Source organism: Bombus pyrosoma, linkage group LG4 (genome assembly GCF_014825855.1).
Source record: "Bombus pyrosoma isolate SC7728 linkage group LG4, ASM1482585v1, whole genome shotgun sequence".
Lineage (NCBI taxonomy): Eukaryota > Metazoa > Arthropoda > Insecta > Hymenoptera > Apidae > Bombus > Bombus pyrosoma.
The window spans coordinates 10343630-10356315 of NC_057773.1; the positions used below are offsets into that span (position 1 = coordinate 10343630).

At 41.7% G+C, this 12686-nt stretch overlaps 1 protein-coding gene and 1 long non-coding RNA gene across 11 annotated transcripts in view; one reads left to right on the plus strand and one right to left on the minus strand.

Moving 5' to 3' along the window:
- LOC122566456 (glutamate receptor ionotropic, kainate 2) overlaps positions 1-12686 on the plus strand; it is a 148067-nt gene that overhangs the window by 59429 nt on the left and 75952 nt on the right. The gene's annotated exons all lie outside the window — the stretch shown is intronic.
- LOC122566457 overlaps positions 1-12686 on the minus strand; it is an 84986-nt gene that overhangs the window by 35640 nt on the left and 36660 nt on the right. Inside the window, exon 5 of one of the 2 annotated variants that reach the window (XR_006316528.1) lies at positions 9960-12645. The exons of the other annotated variant lie outside the window; for it this stretch is intronic. This is a non-coding gene — a long non-coding RNA (uncharacterized LOC122566457). Of the gene's footprint in view, positions 1-9959; positions 12646-12686 lie in introns of those variants that run through there. 2 annotated transcript variants of the gene reach the window in all.

Here is a 12686-nt window from a genome sequence, read left to right on the forward strand (position 1 = left end):
TTCCGGAATTCGTGTCCGGTAAATCTCGAATAACGGCGTGGATGAATATGTCAGCAGAATCGTAATACAGAGACAGTGTACGGTTAGAATAATCAACGCGGTTGCTTTTCAATGAAAGACCATTTATATTTTATATCAATCGGTTTCAATTGTTTTTCAATGTATTAATCTATGTAAAAACATGAAATACGTTTAAGGATTATTGAATTGCGATAAAAATGTTTCAAGCGTTTTGTACACGGCATTACGATTACGATGATGGTATCTAACAGATAAAATATTAAAATAAAAATAATTCCATTTAATGTAAAAATGTACGGATGTAAAAGATGTGTATGTTTGTGAGGGCAAGTTATTCATTGCTATTCGAGGAAATACATATTATACTGATAAAAGAAGTTAGATACACGCTGCAATACTATCTGGAACTTATAATTTTTTGTAAAACTGGTACAAAGGATTTTCTACCTTCATTATCTTTGTATTATTTTGTAAAAAATTGCATATTTCTTCGCCTGTATTCGTCAACGTGATTACAAGTGCCAAGTTCGTGCTTTAAACTCCTCGTCGAAGGTGTAGGAAGATGAGGAAATGTCGCAGTTCTCGAGGATATGCGTCGACTTTTGGTCAAAGATGCGACTCACGTATTAAACGTTACGAAAAGCATTAAATGGTTCTTTTAACAGGAAAATTCCTCCCCCTAGTGGCATTTCGTCGCACTATGGGATGCAATTCCGAGAACGAAAACGTAGAGGAACAGAGAACAGAAATGTCGTTGTCGGAATAAAAGAGGAAAGGAAACGGGGGGGAAAAAACTACACGAACCAGCATTTCCAGAATTATCCGGAGTTTTGGATCCTCGTGGCTCGTATCTCTGACGTTATAAAGTCACCGCAGGGACAGGAATGGGCGGATAACGTACGAAACGGGTGGAGCATTCGCGTTTCCGCCTCCAGTTGACTATCGTCGCGCCTTCACTGAATGCAACGTCTTAACTTACGAGTACTTCCCTCGAAACCTGCTCGCTCCTGAATGAGACATCGAGGAGGAGGTTGTAATTCGTGAAGTTTGCCATAAGATCTGTATTACAATACAACTCGTAGAGGAATTGCAACATTCTTAAACAAATAAAGAACATCAATTTGTTATTTGTATTCTGAAGTTGCTGTAACCGTAACTGAAGTTACAACTTTAGAGAAAAGAAACTCTATTTTATCTCGATACATCTTTGGTTAAACAAAGAATATCAATTTATTATGTCTGTTTCCTAAGGAAATAAATTCTACTTCATCCAGAATAGGTTCAACGACACGGTATTCCATTTAAAGATCGCCAAATGTTTCTATATTTGTTTCCCAAAATATACGCCGTCCCACTTACGTTTTTATTCAAAGGACGACCACTTAACCCAGCCAACGATTTTCATCGCGATGCATGTGGCGCCTCATCGAAAGGACCGCGTTCAAACGAACGAAACAGAAGACGACGCCGAACAGCGTGCGGTTAAGTCTCCAAGACGCTTGGCAGCGATCGTTGCCAAGAAATGGTGCGGAAAGTAGCGCGCGTTAAAGCCAGTCTATCGAATGAGAAATGTCCTAAGGACGAGTTTTGCGTCTGCTGCACTTTTATGATGTGTTCGCGACAAGAATTTCTTAATATCGTTGACTTGACGCACTTCCTACTGTATCGCAGTACGCGTTGTGCAACGACGTGGCTTTCGAGCCTGGATAAAATCGATGCGCCGCTCGTGCTCTCTTCAGGATCGAGATTATACAATTTTTGTACGAGTCGTCCGGGCGATTCTCAGCCAATCGCTATTACATCCACGATAGTGGCGTAATAATAGCGGCTAGATATTTATCTTGGAGATTGCTAAGCTGAATATTGTTAATTTTCACGGTGAATGTATCGTTTCTTCCATGTAAAATTCAAGAGGCATCGTCTTTGCGCTATAAAATGCATTGGAAGTCATCCTATTCCTACAGGATGAAGTAAAATTATAATAATATTCTATTATGGGATACGTTCCTTGTTAAATAAAATTTCAATTTTCAACGCATCGTTAACATTTTTCATGTGTGTATTATTCACCCCCTAACTCTTTCCAATGTGCTCTATAATGTCGAATGCGTCGAATGAAACGTTTCTTTCGAATAGCGTAATTAAAGAAAGATTTTTATTTAATGGAATATTTCTCTTGTAAATCAGAGTTTCAACGTTCAACAATTAAGCCAACAACGTTAACATCTTGCAGCATCCGGTGAATTATTCACCCGGAATGGTATTCGACGCGTTGCACTTCCGTGTGCCATTTTCTGGAACCATTCGCGAACAATCGTTGTCCGTGCTCCTAAAGCCGTTCCGTTATTGAATCTCTAAATTACAGCCATGAGAGGAAGCGGCGTAATCGGGGTGGCGCGTGCCACGATGCATTCGTAACCAGAAACGAGGAACGAGAGCGAGGAAAATGTGGAGAGAAAGAGGGCTCGGATTACGGGGGATGCTCGAATTGCGAATCAAAGGGGGCTACTTTAGCGTCGAATGCAATCACTTTGCTTGTGAAACGACGTGAACGATAATCGCGCATAATTAACAGACCGGCCATTAGTAGCCTCTGTTTAATTGGATTATCATACCCAAACATTCCATTAATTAAATTTCATAAAGCTGTTATAATAGCGGAACAATCGAATATAAATAGTGTCAAGCATAAAAGTAGTAGGGTCACCAGAATTCTTCCGGACCGTCTTCTCTAGAGCTTACCATTTAAAATAATTGCCACTCGTGCACGTGGATACTTCATATCCGGAGAAATTGTGTGTTTATACCATTCTGACAGCGTAGACGGTAGCTCCTTCAGAAAATTGAAGTGAGCTCGGTGGCACGGTTAGCTAAAAAGTTCCTCCGTGTTTCTTTCGTTCACAAGGGCACTCGCGCCGCCATTCAGAGTCTAATATCTGACTTGCTCGAAACGCGCATTTGACCGTTTTCCCGGAGCAATTCTCTTGCCGCAACGAAAATGAGAGTTTCGTCTCACAGCGCAGAATAGAATGCCGTTTGCTGCAATTGCAATCATCAGGGGCGTCCTTTTCTGTCCAATTTCATTCTGATCATCGACTTCGAGTCGGCGCGCTTCTTCGGGCGATACAACTGATTCAGCTTCGTCGCGTTAAAAATGGCGGAAAAAGAATTGCGTCGCCCTCGTAGCAGCGAGCAATCAACCAATTAGCAATCAGCAACGTCTCGTTTCTCTCGGATTTTTCTTACTCAGCTCGTGGATAAAAACGAAGATAAAAATCTTTGGAGAGGAAGGAACAACTAAACTGTCTCAACGTGAAATTTACTCGGATTCATATTTTAAGGCGAACGATGATCTTTTTCAGCAATTCGCGATAATATATCGTCTCACTCTGTTCCGTCCTCTGTTATTTCTTGAACAGTGGTTTAGTCCTCCGTTTAAAGAGTAAGTTACGAGCGAGCGTTGTCTCGTAAGAAACAACCGTAACGACTGGAATTTGTAAGATCAAATGCTTTCTAGGAAGATCTTTCTACGGTAGAGATGTCAGAGGAATTTCAAGAAGCTCTTGTATGTGAAGATGGTATGTAACAGGGGGTCGTAATGTTCATTTTAATTCTATGACTTTAAGACCATCATTGTGAGTTCGAGCGTCCAAGTACTCAAACAGAGTTGATTTATCCAGACAAACGTGTCTTAACAACATTAAAATCCGTGAGTTACAAAAGCTTCGGGCGACAGAAGGCATTAACGAGCTGCTATTTCCAACGCAAACAACATTTTTCAAAGCGCCGAGGGCCGAAACTTTGGCAGCGACGCCAGTTTCACGCGCCGTTTGAAAAATGTACGTAAATCTGGTCTCTGGTCATTGCTTATTCTCTTCTGTCACAAAGTTTCATCAACTATCCTCTATACACGTTTCATGTCATGTTATTTTTCATTTAATATTTTATAATTAGATATCGTTTTTCCAACTGTCTGGAGTTTTGGCTTCGAGCACCAATGGTCCGTGTAAACGTAGAATATAGGACAAAATGTTCCTGAAGCAGCTCTTGATCGTTCACGGGTGCGCAGTTTGGTAGGATTCCATGGACGATGTGTCTCGCGCCACGATTTAAGTCACTTGGCCCTGTGCCAGTAAACCAACAAGGATCCTCGCTTTCCTTCTTCGTTAGTTTACAACGGATCCCAGCCACTTTATCATCGGCCTCTGCGCCGGACTTCGCCGGCCTCGGAACGTAATTCACAGTAACGTAAAAAGTTACGGTGGATAAAGTGTGATACCGCTCAGAGCTCGCGAAATGACCGTCAAAATTCTATCAACAAGCAAGGAGTGTTACTGGTATATCGATGGATGAATTATGTCAAATCGAACGTCTTTGGATCCGTGTTCTTGTGTTAAACGAAAGACGTAAAGGATCGGATTATGAATGTCTGAATAATGTCCGAGTAAAGTGACATAGTTATGGGTTGTAGTAGTGTCAATTCTAGATACGTGAACCAGGTGTCTACGTTAACTTAAACCTAACGAAAACTGCCTTAAGATTTGCTTTCCATTGTCGTCCACTTTTATCTTTTCATCCTGTAAATTTTTAGAATAGCTTGTTATTCGTCACCCCACTCGCGCGATCTTGTCATCTTTCATTGAACGTGCCTAGCTTCTAGGTACTGCGAAGTCTTTCCATGGCCGTGTCAAGAACGCGGACCGGTGAATTTCGTGAGAGAACTGTAAAGATTCGAAGCTGAAGGAAAAGTTAGCAAGAAGCCGACTGAATCGCAAAGCGTTAAGAATAATGGCACACCTCAACGGTCGCGGTTTTTCTTGCCTTAATACCCTAACGTCGCGTCGACGAGACGGTCGAAGCTAGAACTTCTTTGCCTTTATAGGGAGGGCCGTAAAAGAAGAGGAGAACCCGGGTCGGGGTGCTTTAAAAGTAGAACTCGTAGCCAGTTGTACATGCCTTCGCCTCGAGCAAATGGATTGTAGCGACGTTCGTAAAATGTTGTTGCGTGCTTCAACATATTCAGCTGGTAATCGTGTCTTTTCACTATTTCCTGACACCACTTATTCAATTTCTGTTCACTTCTCTGGGAAACGGAATATCCCTTCGCGCTCAGTTTTTGACGTTACAAATCACCGCGCTTTAGTAACGGTCGCAGACATTCAACGCTATTGTGCAGGCGCGTATCGAATCGATAATGAACACTCCGAGGTACAGCTTTTATTGCACTACTTCTTTATATAAATATAAATCAACGATAGAGCATCATGTCCAGCCTTCCTCATTTTATTAGCAAAACATCTTTCAAAGATATCAACGCCTTGAGAATTCTTTATCCTACTCTAATCTCTCCTCGTCTGAAGTATTGTCTTATTATCTGATCGCCTTGTCATTGCGATCTCCGCGATAGATTAGAAAACATTTAAGTCAACAGAAAACACTTAGAGCTACACACATTTTTATGTCCAGCTGTCTATTGTCTGGGCTATTGTACGTCGATTTATGTCCGTAAGACTGCAGGGCTGATTGGCTTTTTCTTGCGGCCTGCCCATTTATCAGTGAATTTGACACATTTGCAATCCTTGTCTACGTATTTATCCATTTAATAAATAATAAATAATAAATATACCTTCGAAGTGGCAGAGGGCCAATAAATTTCACCGTTACAGTCGAAAAGACAGGCGGAGAGGCGGGTGCGTAGGAAACGGATATTCGAGTTTGGCAGCGTAGCGGACGCGGAAGGAAGGGTAAAAAGCCCTCTGGCTGAAGGTATGAATTCCAAAGAAGCAGCAGAACGGGGTGAAGCCCGATAAAGCGTCGGTTCGTGCGCCCCGTACACGCCTTTGCGCGCGATTTTATCTTATTTCCTGGGCTATATCGAGCCTCTTTGAGGCGTAAGTGCGCGTTCTCGCGTGCAACACTCCGCAAGCGTAGTTTATCGTGTTTCCCGATGCTGCAGCGTTTAAGGCGCGCCCCCAGGGACCCACTGCCTTTTTCTTCTCGTTCGCGGCCCTGAAAGAAAGGTTGCCGACGCGATGATATCGCGAATAAATCGTTCAAGGGTTTCCTTACGCAATGCGAACGATCGAGATATTAAACGTTGTTGCTGGCCGATTTTTCCACAGATATAACAAAGCAGAAATATTGTGATACGACCTTTTTAATCGCTGTTCAATCGATTAGACCGATTATCCTGGTTCCGTTGTTAGTTCTGGGTCAATTAAGGAGAAATTATATGGACAGGCATATTCAATAGGCTTTGATCATTTCCCTTCTCTTCTCTTCTCTTCTCTTCTCTATTCAGACAATTAATTACGGGCTGAAATTATGCGCTTTATTCGCCAACGTATTTTACCGATCGTCTATTATAGCGGGTATTATAAATTTCGAAATGAATTCTTGCTCGAGCGAACCGATAATAATGATATTCTTTCTAAATATTTATTCAACCGTATCGATAAACCATCCAAGAGTATCTGTTGCGGTAATTACACTTTCTAGAACATTTCTTTCTTCGACTCTGTATAGTTCCTGATCCGAGAAAATAGAAACATAATGATCGTTTAGAATGGGATGGCAATAAATAAGTAGAAAGGGAAGAGAAGATAAGATCGAAGCGAGAGTAAACAGAAGTAGAAACGGATCAAGGAGAACAGTAGGTGGTACACGGTATCATAAAATGGCGTTCTGAAAGCAACATTACAGACAGAATAGCATAGAACAGAATGAGTCTGTATGACAACGTCCGTTCCGCAGCCAGGGCGGGCACATCGTATCGTATAAACCGCCCACGTAATTGCTTTTCGGTTCAGCCCCGGGAAACCGTTGAGAAAGCTCGAGGCTTTCTCGATACCGACGAATACAGTCGTACAGGAAAGCTTTTGTCGCGAGAAACTTCTTTAGAAATGCGAACAAACTCGGATTATCGTTTCAAATTTAAATTCAAATTGGAACAAGAACAATACACGTTATTGGCCAAGTTTTGATTGGACAAATTATATACCTTGAATGACATTATATTGCGTTGATCGGAGAATTCTGCTGGCTTTTTTTTTAAAACAATCAGCTTTCTTAACTTTCCTCCGTTAGTTAATCTTCGATATAAGATCCACTGTTACTATCTAGCAATTTATTCATTCTGTCTCTATAGAATTTTTCATTTTTGTTATTAAAATACCCTCGCGTGTCTGCAATATCAAAGATGCGCTTCATGTAACTTTGATTTACAGAAATCCACAAAATCAGAGCATAAATATATAAACGGAAATCTAGCGAAAGTATTTTTCTATCAATTTCATAATTAGAAACGTCTGCATAGCGGATTGTACACTATGAGAACGAAATAATTTGGTTTAAAAATTTAACGATAAATTTTCTGCTCCGCCGTTTCAACGTTTCACATCGAAAAACTACATGTTGGAAGAAAAATTCAACCAAGTCTCATGACTGGAAACGTTCAACTGTCAGCCGCTTCCGGCTCGAGCGAAACGAGCACGGAAACGCGAACTGGCGGATGGGAGTGACGAAAAAAGAGGAAAAAAGAGGAAAAAAGAAGCTCTCGTTGCCGTGAAGTCTGAACACCGTTGAAATATAAGCTACTAACCGGTCGCGTTCGAGCAAATTCTCAATTTTACGAATAAATCTCGATCCCGCTGACCGGCTTTTCGCGTAACTGCTGCATCCAATATTGCGGTGGTTCGCAGTTTCCGCACCGATATGCAAGTCCACGTGCACGTGGAATTGTTCCCTGAGTTCGACACCAATACCAATACCGCTAACTGGTAGTATTCATCATCGTACGTTCCTACAAAAGCTTCGAACGGAAACGTACCACCGTTTCCGACGCGTCTGCTCCAAAACGAATATTTTTCTTAGACACTGTTATTTAAAGACCACGATATGCAATATGTAAAAGTATAAACCAACATTTTGTTAATTCGTAATACTCACCGACAGAAATACGAAATATCCAAATTAACAAAACTCTTCTGGAAACAGTCTTTCTCATATCGTGCCAATTTTTTATTGATTATGCAAGTCAATTAGGAAGAATTGATTCTGTATCGAAATGAAGGAAAGAAATTTTTGTATAACATAGTGTACAATAATAAATCAAACAATTCCTCCCCTTATGATTGATTGACTCGTATTTTATGCAATTTTACATATCAATTTCATATCGGATGACATATTAACCGATGCAAAGTCATTAACTTGTATCGTACGAACGATAGATGAAGGAGACGACTGTTTTAAAAAGTCAAACGACGCACGAGTACCGGTATGTACACAGAGCCACCGTAATTCGAAATAATTATCAAGTATATTCCCCTTTATATCATTTCATATTTAATTAGCAAAATACAGCAGCATATCAGGTTGCTAATTGAAACCAGAAATAAATGAAACGCTATCTGATTCTACGTCGTTCGACCGCGAAACAAGAGACTTCACGGTGTGCTAGAATTTTCTCTGGCACAACGAGGTGTTTTTTACTCGACCGACATGTTATATTGTTGATTAACGAGCCGAGCGGAGGGTAATGAAGAGAAGGATCGCCCTGGTTCGTTCCGGGTGTAAGTATCCCTTTGATCGATGTATCGTAGTATGGTGCGCAAAAATTCCACGATATTAACGAATAAGCGGAATTGACGTAGTCGCTGTATTTCCATAAGGACGCTGCGGCTTGTGAAACTTGGATGATTTATGTCGATGGATTATTTCGCCATGCATTAATCCACGGATGGACGTGAAACTTTCGGCATATTTCAGCACACAACTTTTTCCGCGAATAATTGCTCGTTCTTCTCTCGTTGAAAATTTCTTCGCTGATTTCATCCACTGTCGATCCTCTTTGTCTCCATTTCTATCTGCTACGATTAAATCGCGAAAGATTTCAGCCTTTTCCTTGAAAACGGCTTCCTCGATGAAATCGCTCCGCGAAGCCAACTCGCATTGGGAGAAACAATAGTAGTTTGGTTGAAGAAGAAAGCCAACTTCTTGCGAATTATTTTGGTGACCGAGTCAGGATAAGATTAAGTTACTAAGATGATCAAAAGATTCGTGAAGGATATTTAAGCGGCAGAGAGGGGAAACCACGGCTGGAAATAAAAGCGAGGCTCTACAATTAAACACGACGATGAGTCGATGTTCCAATTAGCGAAATTGTCTGTTCGATGATACTTGGAAAGATTTGTCTTTTACTTTTGGAACACCTTCTTTCGTGCGTTGTCAAACAAGACAGTCGGAAGAAAAACGCAACGTTAATTCATCGACGTCGGAACGAATCGAAGGAAATGGTTCGAGAGGCTGCTTCAACGAGAAGGAAAATATTTTAGTTCCAATTAACACTCGGACCGACGTTGACGCTAAACTTTGTGTGTTTTCGCGGAAGAGTGCTGTAAACTCTTTTCACATTGTTGGTACGTATATTCAATTAAAAATACTGTAGAAAACGAAGACAAATATGGAGAAATAAGTTTAAATACATAAATGGAACGAAAGTAGGCTTCATCGTCAATACAATTTCTAGAACGTTTACCTCAAAGATGAGTCAAAGGCTAGGGAAGTTCGGTGACGTGGCGAGCATTGACTGGGCTTCATCGATATCGAGGGTCTAGCGAATTTGACAAGATTGAAGTTGACAAGTTCGCGCGAACTCTAACCGCCTAGCCGCAATGGTCAAGTTTGTCGAAGGTGTATTCAGTCTAATTTGTCAAAGACAAAGTTACCTTCGGTGCTGAGCCGCGCCGAACCAAATGATGTGTCAGCTTGTCTGCTGCAATTCGTCATCCACCTCCCTAGGGCTTTAACTCGTTTAATTGGACGAGTCCCTTGTCCAAACGAGAAGTGCCATAATAATACAACCAACAAGAATTCATTGCAATTTATTTACGCAATTTTAGTTTACCATGCATAAATCATTTAATTTTAATATCGAGCAATGTTTTGGAAAATTAATACTTCGTAATTTTTCATAAATTCTTGGTCTTATTGATAGTTACCGAGTCTATAGATAAATGGAAAAATCTGGTACAAGATTTTGAGAGCCCAATTGGCGTTTCTAGCTGTCCATCAAGTACAGGAAGAAGAGGAAGAAGAAGAGGAAGAAGAAGAGGACGAAGAAGGGGGAGAAAGAAGCTTAAACAGCTAGCCGTTTCCTCAGGACTGGCGTGGAACTCGAGAGCAAGTCCGCTAATTACGAGTCTGACTTATCATTGTCCGTTATACGGACTTCTTCTCTTTCAGCAGGTTCGTTTCTTCAGTGGCGAGTTCGCGTCGAGAAACTTCACCGCTCTTGATTATGTCGGTGGCGCGCGCCTCGCGAAACTTTTTCTTCGGAAATATCATTCGTATCGTTTGTTCCTCGGCTTGGAATCGCTCGTTTGTTTCATTCAAAGCCTCTGCCATGGTTCGTTACTGGCTCTCGAGACACTTTCGGACTTTTGACATGCAAAACTTGCTCGCTGCTACTTTATTAAATCGTGCTTCTTTGAAATTTTCGCGCGAATTCTCTCTTTAACTTTTTATTGCCTTTATCATATGGAGCGTTGGCCGTTGAAGTTGATAGAAGAGCGTGCAATATTGCGATGTAATACACATAAACTTTCTACGTACAGGAAAAATATTGTACGCTCTTTGAAAATTTGGAATACATTATCAAAGTCGTCTGGTTAAAAGATATTATCTCGGACAAATTTGCGGCCTGGCGTTGCTAATGAGCTATTAAATTGCCCTGGCCCGACTTTCTGGTTAGAAGAAGCGACCAAGTTCGCTAAACAGCGGGAAGGGCGCGACGATAAGAAGTTCCTCGTGCAAATCTCGCAACTTGTTATTATGGTATCGCGGTGAGCCGCGTAATTACGATTCTCGCTGGTTACGATTATGCCGACGTTGTACCTCATCTTTCGGCTAATTATCCCCTCCCACGATAGCTTATCAACGGATCATGGTGATAACATTTCGGTTACACTCGAACCTACCAGATTTTTCCCTTTACTTTCACCTAAAACTGCGATAAGAATGCTCATTCCGTTCGTATCCAACAAGTATCATCGCTCGAGTATCCAACTGTTACATTAAATGCTTAACTCGACTGCAAATAAAATGTTCGAACAATCTACAAAGGATACTCCCAAGGGGATCGTTAAATGTTAACTCGACAAAGATCGCAATCGATCGCTAATCGAGTACAATATTGGGTTACGCTCCCTTGTTGACCGTTCAATCGCGGTGCATCATAGTTGTCTACGCGTAAATATCCTCCGATCCCTCGCATAACTGCCGTCATCTCGTGCGACGCCACAAACTAATAAATTATTAATCCGTGGAATAATAGCGCGCCAGTTGATGATCCCGCGAAACTGTTCACGTATTTACATCTACATGAGGCTACGCCACTGATCCCTCCAGAAGCCACCAACGGTATTTCCCTTGGGCATTGCATCCTGGCTACAATAATTCCAGCGGTCGACCACCAACTCGTCGGAGAATTACTTCCATCGACGCATCCAACTCGATTTTCGACGCTTAAGTTGTCGTTCCGGCAGATTACGAGCGGCGCGGAGGACAGGGCTGAGTGGTTCTCGCCGGAAACTCGGTCAAGATGCGACAAATCGATCGGTTTCACCGAACCACCTATAGAACGTGCCCGTTTTCGTGCCTCTGGATCGATCAAATGCCCCTACGATGAGACAGTTATTTTCCTCGTTGCGTAGACGTGCTCGTTGCATTCGTTTACTCTCTTCATTCGCGTAGTTTTCACTGAGGTTTCACTGAGGTCTTTCCTTCCTGTTCAGATCCACGCGTTTTTTACGTTAAAATAAAAGGAATAATTAACGAATAATTAACGTCGTGCTATATAGCATAAGAGCGCATCGTCATTGTATTGTGTACACTGCACGCTTGGAAAATCAGACGATCAAAAAGGGAATTGCTCCAACCACATAATCTACTTATTAATAAATTACGACGTACAAGTAGATGAAGACATAGCGTATTTCCTGTCTATAAAATTTGCGAATTTTTGGATCCCACGAGAAGCAAAATTCAATTACGTCAGGCATCCAGATATATTTCACACCGAAAACAATTTAGGCTTCCTTTCCTGTGCACAGAGCGATCAGTTTCTAAACGTCAAGATATCTACATAAATGGAGCTTCCCTTTGTCCCTTCGAGGCATTCCCTCGGAGTGTTATTGTAGGCGACGCGTCTGCATGCATTCTTCTGGCGATTTTCGCGCGGGAACGGGAGCACGAGCGCAGCTTTCGTCACGCGAAAAATTCTCACGGTGCTAATGATCATCGGAGTCACGATCACATCAGAGGTTCGTCTGGCAGACAACAATTAAGACGGACTTCTTCGTTTCTTCCTTTATGCTCTCCCTCTCCCCACTGCTTTCCCCTCGAGACGATATTCTTGTTCCAAACGAGATCGCCCACAGCTGAACGCTTTTTCATAGGAAATTCAATGGAATCTCGCGAGGCATTTATGAATCTAACGCGTTCAGGATTTCCAGACTTATTCTTCAGCGTGAGATAAAGGATTTTCTCTATCGAACATCTTCGAGGGCCGGTTGTCTCTAAGCCAAAGATACTATCGAGAAATCACAGTTTTCGATCGGAGGGCTGGAAAATTTGAATAATACGAGGAATAAGGAGCTTTATTA